This window comes from Haemaphysalis longicornis, unplaced genomic scaffold (genome assembly GCF_048455015.1).
Source record: "Haemaphysalis longicornis isolate Haplotype H1 unplaced genomic scaffold, Haemaphysalis longicornis Haplotype H1 scaffold_4, whole genome shotgun sequence".
NCBI classification, from domain to species: Eukaryota; Metazoa; Arthropoda; class Arachnida; order Ixodida; family Ixodidae; genus Haemaphysalis; species Haemaphysalis longicornis.
The window spans coordinates 128,972,076-128,997,226 of NW_027526361.1; the positions used below are offsets into that span (position 1 = coordinate 128,972,076).

General features: G+C 45.0%; 1 protein-coding gene across 4 annotated transcripts in view; it reads left to right on the top strand.

Moving 5' to 3' along the window:
- The window catches only part of LOC144179371 (thrombospondin type-1 domain-containing protein 7A-like), a 579,123-nt gene that overhangs the window by 38,761 nt on the left and 515,211 nt on the right, over positions 1 to 25,151 (top strand). The gene's annotated exons all lie outside the window — the stretch shown is intronic.

The window sequence follows — 25,151 nt, forward strand, 5'->3', positions numbered from 1 at the left end:
CTTGAGTAGTATACTCACCGCGAAAGGTCTGCGAGCCCAAGGATGCCGGTTCCTCCCGGCCGTGATGGTTGCTTTTCTTGTCTGGGCGAAAAGTGCAGACGTCTGTGTGTCAAGATATCGACACACGCTAAACATACCAAGGGGGTCGAAAGTAATCCGGAGCGGTTCGCAATGGGGCCTTGGTCCATGTGTAGCTTCGGCACGAAGAACACCCTACATTTTTATTTTTGTACTGGATGTACACTCACATCGAAACTGACAGCACAGACCCCTCTACTAGTGTGTCGTCACTTCTTGTTCTGGGGAGGAATATCATCTGTTGTATAGATTGGCAACTTCTGGCCGTTTTTCAGCGCATCGACACAACTCAAGCATGTTGTAACCGAAGGTCTTCGTAGCAACATCAGTCCCCACTGCGTCAACAAGAAACTGATGACGCGCACCATAGTCGGGTGGCTTCTGGGATCGAATGATCGCCGCAGTAAAGAAGAAGTTTGCCCTGGATACAGAAGCCTCGCAATAGACAAGCATGAAATAACACGCCATTACAGACTCAGTCACCCAACACTTGTGCAAACCAAGGCGTATCCTCACCTAACCCTGATGCACTTGATGTTTCCAAATCAACACGAAGCCCAATGAAAAATTGGTGTGCAGTCAGGAACACTCCGGTAATTAACCTTCAATGCACCCAGAACTCTCATTGGCCACATCTGACCGCTCCTCATTCCCTTGACAAGTGGGAGACGCTGCTGTACAGGCCCCTCCTATGCGGCCAGCTCCTGCTGGTTGAGAGAGTGGTAGCATCCAGGATGGCACATTGTTGCCTATAGTAATGCTCCGCTGCCACGGGGATTTGCTATATAAAGAAGTTGTATGATGAGAGTTTGTATTTATTGGCTTAAGGCAACGTAGGGCAATCTAAAGAAGACTCACTCTATCCCTCTCTCCATGTCTGGTTACAAGTATCTAGGCTTCGCATGATGTATTAGAAAAATAAAACTGGCTGCATTATTCATCGCGCTTTCCTTGCAGCCAACATTTTATAGTTATTTATTTATATCAATATTAGTTAGCTCATGAGAACTAGAAATTTAGTTTAGCTTAACCTATTGATGAAATCCAGAAACGGCATTCTTTAGTACTGTTGTCACAACCCCGGTTCTAAAAAAGCATTATTCATAGGGTAGATGCCCGCGGAACTGGCCGCTTTCGTGAAAACCAGCCAGACGAACCAGTATGAAAAAGCACAATTTCAAAGCTTTGGAGTGGGAGTTGTGGCGTTGACATCAAATGGTCATTGTATACGGCTGTGGTGATATCTCTGGCATTGCAGTATTTTGAAAATGCCGAGCGAATTATGACTGCTTCTGAATGGTTTGGTTTATCGGGATTTCTAATGCGCTCCGGTTCACAGTGGAGGCCTTGCTGCTGGCGAGATAAAGGGAACGTATCAAGCACTTTAGAATAGCTTGCGTCGGCAGCAACAGCCGCCCGAAAGTGAACACTGCTGGAGAACCGACGGCACTAAACCTCACTGACCGCGTGTGGGCGCAGTTAAAGTAATGATTTGTGCGTACATCCAGAAAGAAGGACGATAAATGCGGGAAACGTTCCATTTTCACAACGGAATAACGTATTAGGCATTGCCCGCACAAATTTCTCACGAAAAGATGAGTCGAGTTCATTAGCTGCAGCTTTCAATGTAGGCCGGCACAGACGCCATTCAGCTTCTTCTAAAGACGATAGTCTTTCTTGGGCTACTGAAACGCAGAAACATTTGTGTGCCTGTATGTCTGTCTGTGTGTGTGTCTGTCTGTAACTAAATTCAGCCATCCGGCCCAAGTGAAACAAAAACTGCGCAAACGTTCAAGTCCGGTCTCAGTGTTCATACTTGTCAACATTATTGAAAAAGAACAGGAAATTACGCAGATATAAGGCACAAAATCATTACATAACTAATTTTTGCAGTGTTCCTTTATTTAAAAAAAATTATGAATGTTTGGTTTTTGTGATAGCCAATGAAATACTACAACAACTGCAGAAAACCGTTCCCTACTGTTGCTCGAGCTACTAAAGCTCCTGGCGGCATTTACGAAATAGAACAGCTACAGCAACGAATGTTTCCACTAGATAGGTTACACGTTCCGCTTGAAACGCTCGTGAAGTCTGGTAACGGGGTCCTATGAATGTTGTAGTAGGTAGCCTCGATTCACGTGTGTCTCCGGCGTACGGCAGCGCTGGCATCGAGGCACCCGGCCTGGTGGAGTGGAACGCGGTAAATTTAATTTGATTTGTGCACACCTCTAGCGTGTTTACGTTGGTCGGAACGCGAAGGTAGAGGGAAAAAATGAAAGGTAAGTAAGTAGGAAAGCGAAAGGAGGCATTTCCGTTGACTTGGCAAATATGGGCGAAAGATTGATTGATTGTAGGGTTTAACGCGCCGACGCAACGCAGGCGATGAGGCGCGCCGTAGTGGAGGGCTCCGGATTAATTTTGACCACCTGGGGATCTTTAACGTGCGCCGAAATCTCGAACCAACGCTCGAACACACGGGCGTTTTTGCTTTTCGCCTCCGTCATAAAAGCGGCCGCCGCGGCCATGGGCGAAAGGCTATCGTCTTTCGTCGGCATTTGCAACAAAAAAGCAGATACGCGTTCATTTGTGCTCCACATACTTCGCTGTCAAAAAGATGCTAGCATCCTGCCCAGCTTCTACACACTGTTGTGTATTTTGTAACTCGTTGGTATGAATGCCCTCCTGTTGCTTAAAATGCGGCACGGGCCGGTGCAGATGTTCTTTGCCCTTTTTCTCTGCCCTCCATGTGTACTCGAACGGAAATCTGCATCTAAAACGGGAAATTCATACGCTCTCAACCTTTAAGCGCTGTTTGTGTGGAGTCGGGTGGGCATCCGTAGTTTGTATACGTAGTTACGTAGCGAGCACAAGTGTTTCCTTGCTGAGCACTGGCGACTGCCTGTTTTCCTCTGTAACGGTATAAAAAGTTTGAAGAATGCACGTTATGGCTTCCATTAGAATTACAAGGCACCGTTCGAGACACGGCGTGAAACAGAGGTTGGATATCAAATAAGCTGGAATCTTATTAGCGAGCCATGCTATCCTGACGTGCAGTTTAGAATGCTGAGAAGATATTACGTACACGGGTTGGACAACAACGCTGCCAGGGAAAGTCGGGCAACATCGAAAGAGATATACGACTACAGCCGCAGTTTTTATAGCGCTCGGAAAGTTTGCAACTAGGACGAAACCGAAGAGGAGGTACTCAAGTGGTCGACGGCGAGGACAAAGAAGATGAAGACAGGTCATTTGTTCGGCACTCCATTTGGGGAAATTTCTTGCATATATTATGCTGTTCATCTTTTCCTCTCCGTTATTAGCAGGTCGTTTCCTCCGGATCTGGAATACTATTACGCTGTAAGAAGGGAAGACACCATAAATTAGGATCGATAACTTGCTGTTGATAAGGATCCTCTGGTGAGAACGACTTCTGAACAGCATAGAAACGTGTTTGGCAGGATGTAACGTCGGGAAAAGCAGATACCAGACTGGGAGAAAGTAATGGCACTTTGGGTCCCAGCATTATAGGTTATAGCAAAAAAATGCTGGTTAGAAGGTATAATAAGGTTCTTCCTTGTCTGTGAGTTTCCCTGCCTTCCCTTTCTAAATTTTATTTTCAGGTCATGGCCGCGCCAAGAAAACGAAGAAAATCTTATTACTGGGAAGCACGCAGGGAGCGAAAAATCTGAGCGGTGAAGGAACGTCGTCTGCTTGATGACGAGGTTACGTTTACGCTTAACGTGATCGGGAAAGCTGAAGGCAGTGTGCAAAGAAAGGAGCTTTTAACTTAACATAGCCTCTAACGCCTGAGTTATAAGATAACTAATGGTTACGATGGTCGTTCGATTGATGAGCTTTCCTGCGTTTGATTACCGCGCAATGTCTCGCCTTGTGTAAAGGCAGCAGTTTCAATACCACTCTGACGCACCGCTATCAAACTCGCTTTGAGGTGCATTCGTTACTGCAAGAAGTCCATCAAACGCAAATGCGGCCTCATTATCTCGCGCACACGAATTGGTGCTAACTAAGAGGGCAATTTAAGTATAATGCAGGGCAACTCCAAACAATCCTGAAGGAAAGAGAGGCAGGAGGAGATGAACCAACAAACCGTGATGTCACCCCTGTTTTCTTCCTCATCTCTGAATTTCTCATGGTTTGATGGAGTGTTTCCGCAAACTCGGTGCGGCCGCTCAGTTAGCCAAACTAAGGGAGTGTTGCAAGAGGAAGGGCGAGCTGTTGTATCGCCTCCTATCCCTTCGCTTTCGGAATTTTGGTTACGTTACACCCGGTCGACGAGGTGGGTGTTTGTTCACGTGTGTGACGGGTGTTCGCCATAACAGTGCATAAAATGCGTCACAAATGCTTTTAGGTTTAAAATGTCTCTCACCCTGTCAGGGAACGCCGGGTTTACACTGAAGTGCAGTGTTGGTAGTACAGCGTATGCCCTAACTTGAGGTGGCCAGTCCCTTCTACATGGGTTCGTTATAAGCGGGCTGATTCCTCCAACAGAGACTACATCTGAGATCGGTAAAAGCTGTGTGTTTTGTCTTTACAATGTAAGGATTGAAATGTTATTTTAAATGACAGGCTCGTCTAATTATAAAGTAATAGGCAGCGCAAACAGGACGCAGCTGAACTCGCAAATGATTTAAATCAAACTATACTTATTTATATTACAAATACCCACGTGCTGCTGTCCCGACCATGCCATACACCGAAAATTAACGAAAATAATCCAAAAAATTTACAATGCGACAATATCAATATTTAACTTGCGGATTTGCTCGAAAATTGAAAGTCGCTATCATGCAGAGCAACAGCGGGCACGCCTACACAGAGTATACGTTACTATTTATCTGATACAAATAAATGACCCCCCTCGTCAACTCATTTCAGTTCACAAAGAATTGAAGTGTCTTAAAGTACTGGACCGAAACCGTTTTCCGAATAATTGTGTGGAACATGCTAGTACACACTGCTTTCTAGGGAGCGCTTCCGCTCGGACAGTCTAATTTCTTCCCACCACCCGCTTTGGCCAGAGAAATTTTGACTGCAAGAGCATGGCATTTAATAGAGGAACCCCTCTTGGAAGGCACAGATTTGGTAATTTTGAAGTAACAGCAATCAACTTGCCTATATTGAATGAAAGTTTCAACAGTCTGGTACTGGCGGTTCTTACTATCAATATTTAAAAACCTTGTGAATAGGTTTTTCTGCCTCTGTCATATCGATATCTGCAGGCTTTATGTGTGGGCTCATTTCAAAACTTTCTATGGATATCCGCGCACACAGTCTAACCACAGCTAGCTAACACCAAAACTTTTCAGCTATATTACACCCAAACGGGCGTGATTTATTAAATTTGATTCATGTTATTATCGAGGCAGACCAAAATAGTCGGCTCAAATAGGCGCGCCATGTCCACAAATGGGAGCGTGGAGCTTGAAGGGACCCTACACACTTCTGATGAAGTCTTTCACCCTTTTTATTGGCGTCTGGAAGCATTATTAAATCTATAGTTATCAACATCGCTAAGCGGCACTGCGTCGTTTGTCAGTCGTAGCAGAACAATGCTGCTTCCGTTTCTGCTTTGCTTTGTGGCTTTTTTCTCAAGTGGCTATCGAATTCATTTACTACTCCAATTGAAAGGAAGCGGAGAAAAGACGCTACATTTCTGTAATTGCGTAATTTGAGCGCCCACACAACACGAAGACTGAGGAAAGAGAGAACAAAATTCAGGGGGTTTCCAAGTTATCTTTTGGGCGTATATCAGTAACGTTTCGTTGAAGTACTTTGTGACTCCCTATTTTAAGTACTGGATGTGTTTGCTGAGTGTGTTATGAGAGCGTTTAGATTTCGAAGAAAAATGAAGAAGTCTTGCATTGTCTCTCAAACTACCGTAATTTTGCTGGGGTTCAGTTGACCATGCGTGGTAATATTCGAACTGTCTGCAAATTAGGGAACCGTTCTGTAATTATTTTGACATTTTTTCTACATGAAAATAGGTAATGTGTTTAAAAACTCTAGGCACATGAAGGCGTGCTACTCATCGAGGTGGGAAACGTAGAGAGCCTGATAACGCTAACCTCCAGCCAATGAAAGCAACGTTCAAAACCTCGTTTATTATTCCCAAAAAAAGCACTTCGATAGTTTCATCAGCATTTCTGGAAAGGATGGGAATGGCGTTACGGACTTTCTGTGGGTATATTGACCACAGGCTGCTATGTCCTATTGGAAGTAGACCGTGTTTAAACAACGTTTTTAATAGCTACATTTTAGTTTATTGCTCATTACTTCAGAGCTTCTATCAATCATAAGTTGTAAATTACGTTACATAGTCAGCTCCCCTAATTCCAGCGGTTAGGTCACAAACATTACCAATTATTACATTGCTACACCCACAGGATGCCAATTCGTTCCGCCAATTTTCCTTCTCCACAAGGTTTAATTACTGAAATTCAGTAGTTCTGTGCCGAATTTATTCAGTCTTAGAATTGGTTCCTCCGGATATACAAATTCTGGCAGAAATCATTGCGCAGTTGTCTGTCATCTAGGAAAGCACCGTGTATAAGTTTCAACATTTAACATTTTATAATGAGTAAACCTAGTTCAGCTATACCATCGGTGTCTTCTATCGTTGGGGAATAGTCGATCTCATTGCTCTTCTGCAACGTGCACCACCGATGCCAGCGTATACTCAACTATTCATTCGTGCATGCTACCGATGTTCTATTATTCTCTGAGGTTGATTACTTACATCCAGACCAACCGTCTTCATGAATGGCTTATGACCCAATCACTGGCATCAGCCTGACCGCTGCGACCCAGTTCGAAGCTTGCTCTGAGTGGTTGCTTCATTTCCTTGATGCAAACACGAAGCAGTGGGTACTTCCGTTCCCTATAGTGTTGAGCAGTCTTAGCTTATTGCGGCGCAGCTCGTAGAGTTCAAACTCGATTTAACGAAGTCATCGGGAACCAAGAAACATTTCGTTATTTCGGGAACTTCGTAAATTCGGAACTTAATTTTTTTAAGCAGTTGATTCCATCAATTCGGTATTTAAATGGAGCCGCATCCGAGCAGCTATTATGACATAGGCATTTCGGGGGCCACGGCGCTCGTCTGCCGATAGTTAAGCAATGTGCTAAAAGTCCGGGATGAAACAATAGGAATAATACCGTAGGAGTTGTGGGAGAAACGATTTTTTTTTCTGGCAGCAAGCGTGTGATTTTCGTCTGCTTGCGCTTCGTCGCATTGGGTGAACAGACTTTTCGTAGCACACCAGCGCTTTCAGGGCGTCTTCAGTATCTTCGTAAGCCCCAGCAAATCGGCTCTGCACTTCATTGGCATCTATGACCTGGCTTAGAGCGGGCACAGGAGCTTCAGCATTTTCTGGGTCGTAAGCACCCTCCGACACGTCTTGTTAGCCGGAAACTAACTGTACGATTTCTTCATTGTTCAAAACCTCCGTCGTTTCGGTGTCTGCATCGGCGCTCAGGTACTCGTGCAAAGCTCAGATCTGCTGCCACCTTGTCAAGTAGACCAAGCTGTTCCCAGGAACCGGCCGTGATTTTTTCTTCTTGCTCGTGTTGAGGCGTCGCAGAACTCGATACAGCCTCAGCAGTGGACGCTACGAAGGCGGCGTGCTTGGAGGCGCATGGCCCGGCGACGATGGCGCATGGCCCGGTGACTCTCCACGTTGCCGCTACTCCGTTAAACCGGAAATGGCGCTAAATATATTTCGTTAGTTTGAGTTCATAAAAGCATTGAGCCGCATAGGCACCTGCGGGGGATTCCGAATGTGTACTTTATATCGGAAAATTTGTGATATCGGTTTGTGTTAGATCAAGTTTTCACTGTACTGCGTTTAATAAGGCGGTTAATGCGATGCAGTTCTCATTGCCACTCCAGGCGCGCTTGCGGTAAGCGAGTTTAGCTTCTTTTCGTAAGTGGACAGGTCGGTCAGAAGGCGTAGAGTGATTGAGATACAAGTGCGGCCAAAAGTAATTGGAACACGATCGCGGAAATGTACTGGAATTTCCTCTTCCGTGACTGCCTTACTGCATTGGAGTGAGTTTAAAGTTGTCCTCTCTAATAGAAAATGCTTCTGTAAACGGGTAAAAGCCGTCATATAGCCAGTGGGGCAAATATTTTGTGCTATTACCAAATCCTTTTTCCTATTACGTATGACGGCACCAAACCTAACATGTTCCACATTTAGGACCCATGCGCCCCCGTTACAATCCCAACAACAAAGAAACATTGATTTGGGTGAAGGGGAATCTACCATGTGATATCATAGAAATTCCCGAAATATTCTCGCCGCTGTAGTTAGAGGGTACCAAGACCGGTGCTGGGAGAAAGTTGCAGAGAAAGTTTCTCACGTGAAGTGCTTAATGCCTAATTGCAGTAATTGCTATTACTTTGCTATGCGTATTAGATGGGGCTTGAAAGTATAATAATAATCTATGCATTTAAAGAGAACCGGCTGACTGACTGACTCTCTTGCTGACTCTGACTAACTGACTTCACTTTACTTGACTTTGACTGACTGAATGACTGACTGACTGACTGACTGACTGACTGACTGACTGACTGACTGACTGACTGACTGACTGACTGACTGACTGACTGAATGAATGAATCACTGACTGACTGACTGACTGACTGACTGACTCACTCACTCACTCACTCACTCACTCACTCACTCACTCACTCACTCACTCACTCACTCACTCACTCACTCACTCACTCACTCACTCACTCACTCACTCACTCACTCACTCACTTCCTCACACACTCACTCACTCACATCCTCACACACTCACTCACTCGCTCACTCATTCATCAACGCCTAGCCAAAACAGCTACTTGCAATTTCGGGAGTACATTTGTGTCCTGACGAAGGGCTTTCTAAGGCGGGATTTTCAGAAGTTAGACTCCTGTGCTAAAAAAAGGTGGAATTGTGCTTTTGTGAATTCGTCATTACGTCGCTTACCTGTTCACATCTTCCCGTGCTTGCTTTTATGTGTAGTCCTAACAACTATCGAAAAAGTAGTTTTGCGGTTTTCCCCCAACCAACACTATTGGGCGGATTCTGGTTTCGTAAGAAAAGGGATGTTCTGAAATAAACTACAATAAATGTTTCACTGATTGATTTATCCAATTGTTTTTTGCTAATAAATGTTACTAATACAAACACACAAACCCAATTTTCAGGATTTCGCCCTGCGATGCCGGGAAAAGGCCGGAAAGATTTTTTGTTTAAATAAAAGAATTTGAAAGAACTAGGATTCAGTATTTCACTGGGCTCCATTACAGCAACCAAAGATGTTTTTAACGAAAAAAAAGCAAGAACCGTTTAAAAACTTTCAAATTTTGCTCCACAGTGACGTGTAATGAGCAAGAATGACGTCACACGGGCCAACAATAAAACATAATTCTCAGTACGTTAACTGCACGTTCGCATTCAAGTGATGCGGTCAAATGGAACTAGAGGCCTCATTTCAGACGTCCAGTCATGTGTCGAAGCGGCAGGTCAGTTAAGCAGCCGCCAATCGCACAAACAAGGTTCCGTGACGTCATAGAAAAGTTACGGGAAATTGGATAGGGGGCGGAAGTGCTTCACACGTTTTCTTTATCCGTAATTTTTCGAACATTGCGATGATATTGGTATCATTGGTATTTGGACTAAGCAGTATTTCTAATAAACCGAACCTGTATTTTGTCTTCGTGGCTCCTTTAAATTACACGCCTGACGAGCGGGAAAGCCCTAACGTGTGATACCAACGCCTAGCCAAAATGCTCATTTTAGCGTCTTCAGATTTCATTAGCACATTCTGTGGGAGGTTACTATTGATGCAACTTTTAAGAATTACCCCCAGGAGAGAGGGGAGAGCATAAATAGTTTTTCTTATATGTATTTTTTTCGCATGCCAGTGGAGATATTACACTGGTTTTTGTCGATATAGAAACTTGTATAGGTGTGTAGACACTGTTCTAGACCATTTTCTCATAACAACCACCTAATAGGGACAATGAAGATTTTGAGAAAATTACGTGTTTTACAAATTACTCAATAACTAAACAGCCAGTTTGTATATTCAATTTGTCTTTGCTTGCAAATGCTACCGATACAGTTGTCCACAAATTGTCCACAGTTGTCCACAGCAGGATTTTGTCCTAAAACGCGTATAAGGACGCTAGCGGGATTTCGTAACTTACATCTCTCTGGGCGTCGAATTCAGTTCAATTTCCCCACCTTCTCATAACTGTCGCCACCTCTTAAGAGGTTGAGCAACCACTCGCCTCCCCGTACTAACCCATGTTATTTAGCACAAAACTGTGACTGACGAGTACCCTTCATACCTACTGAGATAACACTTCCGATGGACAAGTAGTGATTTGAGCACACCCTCTTGGTACAATTTGTTTCTGAAGAGTTCCAGTAAAACACGAGTTCCAGCCTTTTCCCATTGACACACGCCTCCGGCAGGAGGCCATGTATTGAGAGCACGTGGGCGTTCCTAATTCCGTACGACTTCGCGGTAAAGTGCCTAGTTATGACAAGAAAGAACGGAACAGGTGTTATGCCCTTTAGTGTCTTTAGTATAGTGGTCCCCCCAGGCATCGCCGGACACTACCGCTAGTGATTCTATAAAGAATCCCAAGTGACCTATTGAAAATGATGGCGCCTATAAGGCGATAATAAGGCGACAATGCAACGACACACCTACTTGCTCAGCACTGCTTCCAAACCAACCCAGGTCCCTAAACGAATTAAAATCCCGGGTGATCTAAGCTAACGTAAAATCAAGGGGGGGGGGGGGGGGCGAAACATGCAATGGGTGAGGGTATTCTTGGCGCCTTGGCGTTTTTGCCCACGGACATGAAACCCTAAGGTAAAACCTAAGGAGGGGCGAAGCATGCAGTGTGTAAGCGTATTCTTGGCCCCCTGTCGTTGTTGTTCAGGGAGATGAAACCCTAAGGTGAAACTTGAGGAGGAGCGAAGGATGTAGTGTATAAGGGTATTCTTGACGCCTTCGTGCTTTTGCCCACGGAGACGAAACCGTTGGAGGGTAGAGGTATACAGCTTTGCTTCGAGTCTTGTGTCTGAAGCACGAAGTGTAGTGGCGCGAGGCGTTGGAAACCGATTATGCCAGCGAGTTCTTTTAGTTTCGTGTTTTCCTCACGGAGATGAAACATTCGAGCGCGAGGCGTTGGAAAACGAATGTCCTCGAGTGATCTTTTAGTACGCGTTACGTTCTTCTGCGAGGCGTTGGAAAACGAGTGTCCCGGTTTTTTAATACTGTGACCATATGATACTACGATGACATGAGACTACGACGACATGAGGTGCCGACAGCCCCAGCCCCTACGTGGCTTCATCTCTAAAACACGTTCCAATGCGCGCCTTTTATAACCACCCCGCGTCGGATGAGGCGGCGAGCACACAATGCTCCTATAGGTTAACTGCGCGCCGCGCCGCGCCGGGCGGAGAGGAAGAAGCTGTAGCATCCCTGTAACATCAGAGGTCGTGCGATTGCCACTGCTCTGAGTCACTTTTGCCCTCTTCGGCCGCCGGTGCCCTGAAGGCCGCAAGCCTGTAAGAACATCCGCTTGCGCTAAAACTCCCTTCTCCCGACGCTGCAGTGAGTCATGCTCCCGCAACGCGCTTAGTACCTTGTGAGGAACAACCTATTCGCCTCCGACAACCTCTGAAGCTTCGCCATAAACACTGCAATTGTTATACTATAATATAAACACTAATGCTAATACATTTATTTAAACAGGTCACTACAGTATTTCGCACTCATTTGAAATTTTTGTGTTCGTGATATCAGTGTTCCCGGCCATTTTTTTTTTCGGTAAACTTCTTACTATCACGTAAGCTACCCCCAAAACCACGACATTAATATAACGAGGACCGACGCCACCTAAACCAATCCCCCGTTGGAACGCTCACGGACGCGCACGCAGAAACAGCCGACCGTTGTAGGGTTCAATCTCTCGACCCGCTGCTTCTCCGACCACGAAGACGTCGAGACAGTAGTGAAAGAAACGAGAGCTGGTGCATCGAATCTGTCAGGGAACGGTTCGGAAGCTAGCCGCATCGCCAATAAACAGTTTTCTTACGCCTTTATTTTCGCTTTTCGGCACTTGTGGCTTAACATTTTTTGGTGCCGACGACCCGGGACAATGGCCGAGACCTGCTGAGGGCTTCGAGGAGACCAAGCATCATGGAGAAACTCAAGGCGTAAAAAAAGTGTTTATTGGTGATGCGGCTAGCTTCCGAACCGTTCCGTGCCAGATTCGATGCACGAGCTCTCGTTTCTTTCACTACTGCCTCGTCGTCTTCGTGATCGGAAGAGGCAGCGGGTCGAGAGATTGAACAGTAGCAAACGACCTGTGGGCAGGCTGACAATTAGGTTTTTCAATTAGGAACAGGCAGCTCGGCTAGGGATCTTCCCGTAGTTGAAGAGTAATTGTGGCCTGTAGGGTTGGCCCCAATTAAAGGGATCTGTCTGAAATGGTACTGTGGTCTTTTAGTTTTCATATGCGCCTCTACCAATTCTGCACTTTAAATTTGTGCACAGAGATTTGTTTTATTTAGCAAGAGCAGTTTTAAAGGACAACGTAGTGTTCTTTTCTACAACGGCTGCACTTCGAGTAAAAGCATTCGTGGTTGCTTAGAGAGGAGGGGTTCTCGAGGAATAAGTGTGGTTTGCTGGACAACGCTGTCTATCGTGAAGTAAAAACTACGTGAGGCAAGCATAAAATAGTGATCCAAGCTTATGATTGTCAGTGGGCTTGAGAGCTGCGGCTCCGAAGAAGGTCCAGCATATCGTCTTCTAAAACCGTTAGTTAAGTATGACTTTTCATAGTGAGCAAGTCTTCAAATTTAAGGAATAACCATGCCTCATTTTTGTATCGCCGCATTGATATAGCCCACTTGAGATGATTTGCAATTATAGCGTGCTGTCTCCGCCGAGATTGTATTTTTGAGTAAGATATTTTGCGGTTGTCTTCTTCTTTCAATGCTTGTGGTTACGGTGTCTCTTTCACTGGCCCATCGAAAACATTGAGGAGAAGGGGACTTCTGAATTGCGTATTGCGTGTGACCGCACAGATTCTTTTCTCCCTGATCACCTAACTCATGTTGTTCGTCATGGCATTCGTCCCGATTCGAATGCGTTCCTTTTCGTAAACTTTTTTGACCTTTACAGCGTAAAAAAATTTTCAATCGCTAAAGAAATGACATTGAATTCTCGCTCAAAGCGAAGTACTGAAAACAACTCGTGATCTCGCGGATATTCTTTCTCACTGATCATAGGATATACATTCCAGTAGTCAAAGTCACCCTGCAACACTTTCGATAAGCGCTTTCACTCTTTTCTTCGCGTCTAGTACCACTGCGAAAGCTATATTCATCGCCAGCACGGAGCGGCACAGCGCGATTTGCTGGTGGCACCAGATACGCCTTCCATTTCTGCTTTGTCTTTGTGGCTTTTTTTTTAAGTTGCTATGATAAAGCGTTTATTGCTGGAACTGAAGGAAAACCGGCCAAACGCCATTAAATGGCCTTAGTGACGTAATTCTAGCCGTCGAAGAAAGTCGAGAACGGGTAAAAAAGACCAATCTGTTGAGCGAGTTCACAAGTTATCTGGGCGGCATAGAGCAGTAATTTTTGGCTGAGCTGGTTTGCGATCCCCTCATCTAAGTACTGCGTGTGTTGGGGGGCAACGTTCTGCAAGCATTTGAGATTTCAAGAAAAGTGGAGAACAGTGTTGCAGGGTCCCTTAAAGCCTTTCCCTGGACAGGCGCTCTTGCGACTAAATGGGGCTGGCTTCCTGTGCCTTATAGAGTCAATAAAGTTTTTCCTCCATACACCCTTAACTTGGCAGCGCTCCAGAACCTCCCTGTATCGTACAGACCTGACCAGGCCTAAATTTCTATTCCGATACCCTGCAGGAACAAACACCCTGCCCTATCGTTCCCGCTTATCGGGGTTCTGGTACTTAAAACACGAAATGCGCCTAATTTACTTAAGTGAATGGTCGATAGCGAATGAGTAGCGGAGAAAGCAGCTAGCAACCGTCTACTGGTGTTCTGAGCGCCTTTAGCTGTGAACACCAAACTAAACCGCATAAAATATACGAGCTGCCACAAGCCGCGAAACCTCGTTCGAACGACTATACATGACGCTGGCGGCAGGAGGCTCTGGGTCTATCGCGTTGCTCCTCCTCTTATCGGACACCGCCAGCTCGTTTGTTTTGCGCACGAATACTCGGAGCTTACCGCCGTGAACAACTAAAAAAAAAAGTAAATTCATCAACAACATCGGCGAAGAATAATGCATTGAAACGGCGTTCCTACGTTAATAGTACGCAGGGAGGTCGCAACCTATTTGTTTCTTCTATAAATAATTTTTCTCATCATTGCATTTTGCTTGATTTAAATCTCGCTCCGCATTTGGATTTCACGTTTAGCTCTACCACTGATATAGGGAACCCTTTTTTATACCTAAACATTTTCAAAAGTCTCTTTTTATCATTCCTTGAACTTCTACGCCCAGTAGTGGTTCGTGTTTTATAACCTTATTTATTTCTGCAAGTCCTTCAGCGGGTATACGAATCGCTGCTGAATAAAAGAAGCCTTGATCCTATGAGATATTTAGGAGGACCTCATTAGCTACCCTTTTTATTTCGCTTCCCGACTGTTCTAACTTTACTTTTCTATTTACTCTGCTGCATGTTCCTTCCCTTCTCTTCGCCCTTGGAAATTGCGACGGTAATAGGCCAGTGAGCTGCCGGGATATTCTTTTCTTTTCGGTTTTCCTGTGCTTATCACGCCTAAAAACCCGCAGAGTGATGATTTCATTTTCGTAACTTTCCAAGATTATGTACACTAGTTTCAGTAGCGTAATACACACAGGAGACTGGGACCTGGTAGTCATAATAGGGGAGGCGCACCACAGACAAACGGACGGCCCCAACATTTGCGCGTACTTGGCAGTCCTTGGTTTATGTCGCCATTTAAACAGAGTAGAGAGACCTAAACTGGGTGAACAAAACTTGACTTCTCTTTTAGCAAAGATATATTTACGGTTCCGTGAAGTCAGGTATTTTTTTTTTTCGAAGCAGCTCCCGGAAGCGGAAAAAAGCAAAACTTCGTCTCCCCTGGACCCCTTGGGACGTCAGGAAAAGAAACAATCTGAGAGACTAAAAGGGAAGCTGCTCCGTGGGGGGCCGTCCAGTCGAAACTGCGACCTGTCGCGGAGGGAACCGCCACTTTTCACGCGACTGTAACGCATGGAAGTCGTGTTTTTTTCCTATATTCTCTTCTAATGCGCGAACAGTGATAGCACGCGCTAAAGCCTACCTCTTCTCCTTTTTCGCGCTTCGTTTTATTTTGCAGATTTAGTTTTTGTTCTTGTTCCCAAGTTCACTTTGATAGCAGTTTGGTCAATTTTTTTTTTTGTTCTTTCGCGCGGTCTGGGAGTGCCTACTAAGGGAAGCCACACGAAATAAACGCCACGCTCGCTGAGTGCAAACTCTCCTGGCACGTCTTTTGTGCGTGGGCTGACAGGTTTCGTAACCATGCTGTCGATGTGTACTTTCCCTCCTTAGCCCGCTAAAAGCGGGTAGTCTAAGGAGTAGCCTCACGTCCAGGAGCGAGCCCGAAACTACCGTGCGCTGCCGAGCGAGGTGTAAGAGATAGGGCTGTATGTCAAGCTCTAACTTTCATGGTGGTCCCTTGACTTGTAGCGTGCCTACCAGCTCACCATTGGAATTTTTTATTTTGCCAATACCTGCCTACCTGAGCACCCGACAGACGGTGGAAAAAGAAAAGTATATGTGTGAGCAGCGGGATTTTCTTAAAGGCAGTGCACTCAGGGTAGGATGCGTTAGTGACAGCGAACCTTTAACGTGGCCCCTCCAAAACAAAAACGAGGGTAAAAAGACATGGCTACAAATTATGTGCGGAGAATGGCCCCTTTGCGCCTCTACATTTCGAGCTAGAAATGAATGGAAAACAGATGAGACGTCGCTCACAGTTAGCAAAGAAATCCGAGAACGAAAAATGTTTTTCAGCTCGTTTACACACTATTTAAATGCTGGCTAGTCAGTTCCTAAGGGCAACAGATGGGGTCAGTAGGAATATCTTTTTTCGGTGGATTCAACAAACTTCTAGAATGACACCCAATCTGAACGCTTGCATGTTACTAGATCGTTGTAATAGATGTTGCCAGTAAGTATAGCTTTTCTTGTGGAATTTCCCTAGTTTCGACAATGCGAACAAATCCTTGAAAGAGACCAAGCGAGAAATTTGAAAAAGCTTGTACTTCGTGCCTGGTGTTCGTTTGCGAGCGTCATGCAGTCCGGACAAAACGTAATTAGAGTTCCCGTGAATACTTGTACTTAATGATTTATTTATTCTTTTACTTATTTTTATTTATTTGTACCCTCAAGACCGAGAGGCATTTCAGAGGAGGGTGGGTTACAAGGTTATACACAAAACAAGAAAGCATCAACAAATGTAGTAAGCAAATAAGTACAAATATAGTTGGGCCCTAATGATGCAATGTTAGCTAGTGCTGCAAGAAACTGATGGTTGTCTTCGATTGCGGCGGTCAGTCCGGGAAGGCGGTCCCAATGCATAACACCTTGTTTACTGACGCTTTCCACTCATGCTATAGCTCCTCTGTCCTAATGTCCGCCTAATTAGTCACTTCACAGCTTTGTGAGAAACGTCTCCTCCCTCCATGTGACGTCTTATGCGAACCAAGCTGCCTCAGTGAATGTTGACACCTCCATAGTTGCACCGCTTCTGCGGTGAAGAAAGCCGGCGCTGCATGCGCCAACGAAGTGAGATACACGGAAATCGTGATTGCGAGGCCACGCGTTGAGTATAGGTGCAATTTATCAGGGCTTTCTTGCGATACTACGCCCATATATGGTGCGGCGCTTTGCCTCCAAATTACGTCTCGCGAACTGATGAGGTCCCGCCAGTAGGATAAAGACGTAGTTTTCGTCAAGTGAGAGTCTCGCAAGTGGCTTCAAACAACTGAGCAAGAATGTGACCCAATGTTACTTAAAAATCGCAAGCAGCCATTCTCTCGTGCAATACGTCTGGTTCAACGTCTCAGTCAATGGTGTGGATAATTATAACTGGTTAATTGTGCGACTAAAATACCCTGGTAAGCGCCGTGCCAGCCCAAATTCAGTTTTTTAAAGCGATTCTTTCGTACAAGCAAAACTTAATTAGACCTTCTTCGAAACTATTTGTGCTCCCGCAATGTAAATTGTGTTCGCGCTCCGTGATGTAAAATCTCAGCGAGAGCGCCGGTTTCTCCGTACACGCACTCATCACACGAAAGGGCTTGTCGGGGGTAACTCTCCACTACACTATGAAGGAAATCTGGACTTCATTTAAAGTTCGATCTGGTTAATCGTAAACGCACTTTTGCGGGCGGCACAAAAAAACTACCGGTGAAACCCTGTATGTTCTAGGTAAAGATAAATAGATAGCACAAAAAAATTCGCCTGGATAAAACACTGCGTTCAACGTCTAAACTTTTTTAGTCCCTTCTCGTTTTTCTTAAAATATAATCTGTGCAATTCCTACGTAATGGTTGTGCGTGTATCTCCACGCAGCATGATTTGCACTTAATGCAGCACGAGCTATGTCACCGAGAAAGGAACTACAAAATGGTTTGCAGTTGGCCGATTTGGTACACGTCAGAACGAAACAGCTCAAACAAATGGGAAGGAATAAACAACTACGTACATAAAAATTGTTTAATAAATGTTTATTTGATAATAAAGAGCGGAATATACAGGCAAACTTCCAAAAAAAACTCTGTCAGTCAAACACTTATTATATAAAACTTACTTTGAAACACAGGGGACGTAAGCATTACTGAAAATTCTGTTTTCCCAAGTAGCCACTTGATTTTTCTAAGAGCACTACTATCGGGGAGTTTACACACGATGTCCCTCTTTTGTGACCACCGATTCACTTATTTTACGCCAGCGCTTGTTTTGTCGTGCCAGCACTTTATCCTGATGCTGTTGCAAACTGCGTTGTACGCCTACGAACCTTAACATGTACAGCAAGCATAGTGCCCACCATTCTTCAGTGATTTGGCGTGCCCCCTTAGTCTGTCGCCAATTATAGGACCTTGTCTGTATCACGCATGATTTGCTACAGGACAAGGCGATGCCATACATGACGTCATCTGCGCAATCCGTACAATGCTTATCGTTACCCTATACGTTTCCTTGCCCCATGCTCAATCGCGGTGTACACTCCTACAGAGCTTGAAAAGTTTTTACAGGCTGAAAGAACCTCCGTGTGCGAGGGGTTCGCGAGCCTGACCCCGCGGGAAGAAGTGGCACCAACACACAAGAAACAAAAATATCCGGTGCATTTTTTTTTGGGGGGGGGGGCGGGGGGGGGGGGGGCGGGCGACAACAAAGCAGACTATGACATGCAAAGCATCAGCAGTTTGAAACATAGAGCGTTAGTGGGGATAACTCGACACTCAATAACGCACTGCACCGTTTGTGCAGAAAAATAATACGGCGCTCCGCTCGACACTCAAAACAACGTTCGAGCCCTTGTACCAAGCTACAGCACGCGAGAGGGGCATTTGTGCCGGTTAGTCCAAGCTGGCCAAGGTTCGTCGTTCCGGTTGTCGGCCTTTTGCTTCTGCCATCCTAGCCCGCCGCGGCCGCTGGCCTGTTCTGTCCAACTCCCCCATCGCACACGTGAGAGAAGCCTTTATACAAGTCGGTGCAGTTGGGCGCAGGTTCCGGTCTTGATGCGCTCCACGCACGTATTCCTTCTCCGCTCTTTCTCTATGACACAAAAACGCACAGTGCAGATGACCCGTAGACGGGAGACGTCATCTGTGTTCGCCGCGCGCTCACTGCACTGTCATCACCACGTGCGGGGCACACCATACATAGTAGTTGCCTCCCGGTCCAAGAACAACACCTGCGCACCCGCGCTGCCGACTATCATTTTGAGCGTGTGGCTTACCGCGTCAATGTAGTGTCTGACGGTTTTCTCCTTACAGCTTTCTTGCGAAACTTCCTGCGTGGTTGTAATTTGAACTTCGCTCGAACGTTTGTTCGCCATGCTCGGCAATGCTAAACCTGGTGCATGAGTTTCGTGTACAAGCTTGCGTATTCCTGTTTCTTAAGTGAGTCGATTTTGCCATTGGGCAAGAAGTAAAATAAACGTGGCCGTTTTTAGTCGTCTTTTAAACTCATTTTTAAAGTTCCTAATCTTCTGACCAGAAAACGCAGAGAAGTGACGCAGAATTATTTGCAAACGGGAGGTGAAGAAGTTCAAGGAAGAAGGAGGAACAGAAATAACAACTTAAAGCGAGGGGAAATCCATGTTGCTAACATTGCAATGCCCGCGACAATCTCGAGAATGATGCGTGAGAGCCACTCAGCGCTGCAGTGCCGGAGGGCCTGGCCACAAACAGGATCTGCAAATACAAAGAGGCACCGGTTCCCCGGTAGGCTGTACTTGTGCAGTACCTTTATTCCAGGGTGTCAAGCTGTGTGCGTTTGTTGCCAATGCGTTAATAGAATATGGTGAAGTTCAGCCAGAATGACTAGAAGGCACTCGATGTACACATGAACATAACGCCGATGTACTCCATTAATAAAAATAGCCCACAGGACGGGAGACGAGTGAAAACAGACAGGGACAGCGCCCGTCCCTGTCTGTTTTCACTCGTCTCCCGTCCTTTGCGCTGTTTCTACTAATGGATTCCTACCGACTCGCCCAGCTTGGCACTCTCGTGCCGATGTATCGGAGTCTTAAAAAGAGGAATCATCCACCTTCGTAAAGGGAGAGTTCTCTCTGACCAGGAAAGTGTGAACTGGCTTGAATGGAAAATGTCAAAAGCGGAACCAATTCTTGATAAAAAAAAAGCGGGAGAAGGGTTATTCCATATTTAAAATGTCTTTGATCGAAGTTTGTATTCAATTGCGAAATCACACCTACGCAGTACCAAAATGTTAATAGAAAGGGTTAAGTAGCTTCTTCAGACTAGCAACATAGAGTCCCTTGAGCCCTATAGGAACTGCTTTGACATCAAAAACTTTGGAATAAACACCTGCAAAGAAGCAAATCAGAGGCAATGGCGTATTGCCTGAGCAGCTCTGACGTTAGACATGTCGTGATTCTTGAGTTGACGTAGCAAATGAGTTTACTAAGCACTGCGAGCGGTCAATGTAAAAGTTGTGTCACGGCGCTCGAAAGCGTTTCGATGTGTGCACCCTTTACAGCGTGGTCATCACTGGTTTCTGGAGACACATTTACCCGACTTGGCTCGCAAGAGCAGCCTTAGAAGAACATATTTCAGTGCGAAAGCTTGAACTACCCCATTGCACCGAAGTCCGCCTTTCTTGTCGTCTGATATATGCATGGGCTACTAGAGTAAAGAGTAAAAAAGCTCACTTGAGATTTTGTTTAAAATTGAATACGACTGGACGGGGTAGCACGCCCTCGCCTATGATTTTATTCTTTGCGGGTGTTATATCCTCCTGCCCACAATATTAGAGCCTCCGTGTTCGCTACGACCTATTATTTTCTACGGTATCATGGAACTGCATGTGAATTGTTTCGCAATGTGTCACACTTCCTAAATGACATTCCCGCGACTTCATATTTTTTTGTGCTGATACAGGTTGTAGGTTTTGACAGATCGAAATACTTCTCAAGAAAAAAACAGCGTGTCCGTCTGAGCGTATAGTAATACAAAAGAGGGCAGTGGTTGACACATTTGTATTTGCGGTGGTGGATTGATTCTTTATTAAACAAGATCAGGGCGCAGTCTCTTAAAATAAAGTTTTTCATCACCAAGTATTCACTTTTTGCAAAATTTTACCGTTTTAAATGATGGCAACAAATAAAAAACTTCGTGCTTTTGTTACGATCTTCACTTACTAAGAAATGCAGTGGTTCGCCGCGATTGGTAACATGGGTGCAGAAGTAACAAAAATGTCTCTGTGTACTAAAGTCCGCTTACGTGATTTGAGGAGAAAGCCTGGCGATAATCATTCCCTACTTTTTTACTGCTGCATGGTATTTCGTATTTGTGTTTCGGCTTTCATTACAGGTTCTCTCTTTCTTTCTTCGTTATCGTTTCTTCGTCTCGCGGCGAAAATTGGGCCAGCAAGCACACTGCGACACGCCACAACTCCCCAGAGTCTGGCTTATGCACCCCTGGTGGGCTCCTGTTCTACTCACACGCAATAACGTTCAGGTCTCACGTGGCATGCAGTATACTGCAATTTTGAAGTTATCGTTTCACAGTTTTGTAAATTATTGGAGGGCACTTTACCCCCAGCACTCCTAATTACCGCCCAATCTTCCAAGTCGGCATGTGCCATGACAACTGTTCTACGCTGGAAGCGTGCGGGCCTACCTCCGAGATCATAAAAGCTGACGTTTAGATCATGACAAGGGTATGTGCGGGATGCCAAATTCAAAGCGTTTTTTCGCTTCATTCGGAAACATTCCCAGTGAGAGCATGACTGCGCGAGAAAGGGATGTCCATCCCCTGGTCTGACAACTGCCGCTGTGGAATCAACCAGAAACTATTGATCATTGTTTCGTGTTGTGGAGGGGCACACTGCTGTTTTTTCTACATTTTGCAATCGGCACTTAAATTGGCATTGCCATCTTTCGGTACACGATTGGCTTCTTGCCTTTTGAAAATATTATTCGGGAACCCGATGATCGAGGTTTTTGTTCTGCTAGGATTGTTATCTTGCGAAAGTGCTGCATGATTGATCCGCACGCAGAACCCCCTCGACCCACCAAGTGCATTTTTGTGAACAGGCAGTGTTGGTGCGAACGTTTGTGCGCCGCAGGGTGATCTACGGGAGTGGCGGCATCTTTTGTATGTGTACGTCTGGTTGCCTGAGTTTTAAAGTGGTGCTTATTTTTGTTAGACTCATGGGCCTATTCCTCGTTATCTGTTACTTTATATTGCGCGTTAGTTGCCACGTCTCAATTTGACTAAATTTCCCTTACATGCGGCTTTTTATTTCTTTTTTCCGTGGCGGCCATGTCGTTGGCCAAACTACTTCAACAACGGCGTTTTTTCGCAGAATGGTTCACTTAATCATTTTGCCTTAAAACAGAAAAAAGACGCATGGTGTAAAACTGTATTCGTGGCCACCAAGAACCACTCTTTACGCTTCAAAGGGGATTAGCTACGGTTAACTTGCGACGTGTCTTTCCAAAATAAGTTTCCAGGTTGACAAATTTATATTAAGAAATACTTCTTCCTTCAATATTGTGAAAGCAGGAGAATTGTTTGAGAGTATGCTTGATACTATTTAAAACCTCTGGGAAGTTTAAGGGTGCAGCAAAATTTTAGTGCCTGTTTACGCGGTATAGCCGCGATGTACCCGAGCAAACAGGAGGCGGAGACGAGAAGAAAGAGAGCGAAAGTATGGCGCAGAGGACAATGACTGACAGTAGTAGCGAACAGAGAGATCGCATGGGAAAACAGTGGAATGTGTGTGGCAAAAAGATTCTAACGGAACTTTCGAACGCCTGTTCCGGCACTGAGCAGCGGTGGTGCCTGCCGAACTAGTGGGAAAAGAGTGAACTTGGAGGGCAGCGGAAATTGAATGACGGTGATAGGGAAGAGGGCGCAATGAGGACCGCGAGGGAAGGTATAGGGGGAAGCATGAGGAAGCAATCGGAGTTGTAGGGCGAAAATTTTAGAGCTGCACCTGTTTGGTCGTAAATTACCCGCACCGTCGGTATTCTCTTGAGGTAAGTGGGGGACCCGTCCACCTATATCCTAATTGGAAGCACTGCGGTGATTGAGCGGAACACGTTTGCGCCGGATAAGAGACAAGGGCTGAGTTGCCTGTACATGTACCTGCATGCATGTCTTTTCAAACCTTTTTGCGTTAGTATATCGCAAAACAGAACGCCAAACAGCTGCTTTTAAAATTTGCATTAGAATGTAGTGTAGCATTAATGGCGTGTTCTGTGTTTTATTTAACAACAAGAAATGTTTGCCACTTTTTTTGCACATGCTAGTGAAAACTATATTGACGAGACGGGTACTACGCCCTATAACAGCGGCCCTTTCAGGGAAAATTGGGGTGTGCTTTCCTGCGCGTATCAAGCATGTTATATTACGAATGTCATCCAGAGCTTTCAGCTTGCAGAAATGTTATTCTGCTACAATCCGGGCACAGTTTCCTTATCATGCGTGTGGAAAGAGGGACGGCTATCCCACTCAACCCAGATCCCCAAAAGAAGCATAATTGGCAGGATTCAGTTCGAACCATTACCAGGTCTCTTGTGGCGTTTTTCTCTCCGGAAGATCTTCCCGTTACAGACATGGGGCTACGTGATACCGTTAGGAGCCACTTAGGCTTGCTCCGATTACACATCTGGTTCCAAATCAAAGACATTAAGCCATAGCCTGGTCACGCGTCTCCTGCAAATTGAGCCCCCACCAGATGGCGGCTCGTTGACGATAAATGGTATTCCCCGTCGTCGAGAAGAAATTGCACCTCACTAATGAGGCGCGCCGTGAACTCTAAATTAGGCGTAATCATGTGACAAAGACGTGGTTCTCCGTGTTTTACCTACTTCGTTAAAATCTTACAAGAGCTGAAAATGGAGCTGCGGTGCTCCATTGAGTATCTTAACTAATTAGAGGCTCATACAAGGTCATAATTTATATTGGAAGCATGTACGTATATAGCGCCATCCTTTCCAACCTGACTGTGAATAAAATATGAAGACGAAGGTGTAAATAGATGAAGTAATTTGTAAAAACAGGATTAATTGCATCATTAGAATGAAGTACGCTCAATCTGGATTACATACTCTCACCGTGTAGAGGCAAGGCTCTACACGGTGGGTTAATATGATTGTAATCGTTGCGCGATATATTTTTTCTGGGTATGCACCAATACTTCCATTTTCGGTTCAGTATACTTCAGATCAAGCACGTGATGTCAGCATCTTGTCTTTATAGCTCCACACTGAGCCCACAACACTGTAAATCGTTTGTGGTCTTCGGACTTGAGGCAAGACCGTTCACGAGAGGCCTAGGTATTGCGCTTAAATTTACGCAACACATATCAACGACATCAAATTTTCTTTCAACATGTTACTCCATGAAAACACAGTGAACCAAGGACAATAAACTAACCGTATGAAGTGTTTCGGAAATAAAATCCCACAGTTGCACGCTCCGAAGCAACTTTTCTAAAGAAAAGTTGAGATAGCACTTCCTCAGATGAAACTTTATGTTTAGAGATAAAAAATATAGGTCAAGTTGTTGTGCTTCTATTGTACCATATCAGCTACATTTTAGTTAGAACACATTCGTTGAGGACAGTACATTCATTAAAAATACAGACCAATACATTTAAATACTGTGGGCACAGCAGATCACGTGTTAACTTTCAAATTTATAGAAAAATAATAGCTTCATTCGTGAACAAGACTTCAGAGACCATGCTAGTAGCTATTTCAGCGGGATTCTCTGCAGCGTTGCAGTGCACGAGCAGTAGAGAACATATCACTGCTTAGCTCCTAAGCTATTGGCTATTGTAAAAACGCACACGGTTGTTCTGAGACCGCCAAGGAGAGGACAAGCTACCGCCAAAACAAAGTTTTGATCACTAAACATTTGCTGGAGACTACACGTACAGCACAGAGACAGAGCTGCATTATTTTCCCTTAACACGTAAAGTAAAAAAATCTTCTTTAAAGAAGCAATCGGTATAAAATAGTCACTAACTGACGGAAAGCATTGTACCAATAATATCGCACACCAACATCGTGTCTTGTGTAGGGCCACAGAAACAAGCTATTCGTCAAAATGTCCGTCCTTACCACACGTGAAGGGCTTCTGATGACATGTAAAAGCCAAACTTTTTTTCTCTGACAAAGTAAATGAACTTTAAGGGGTAATTATTAATGCAGACCCCAATTTTTCTGGGGGTTTATTCTACATTCACATTATTTACTCCTGAAAAATTTATGGTTGGCGTACATAACA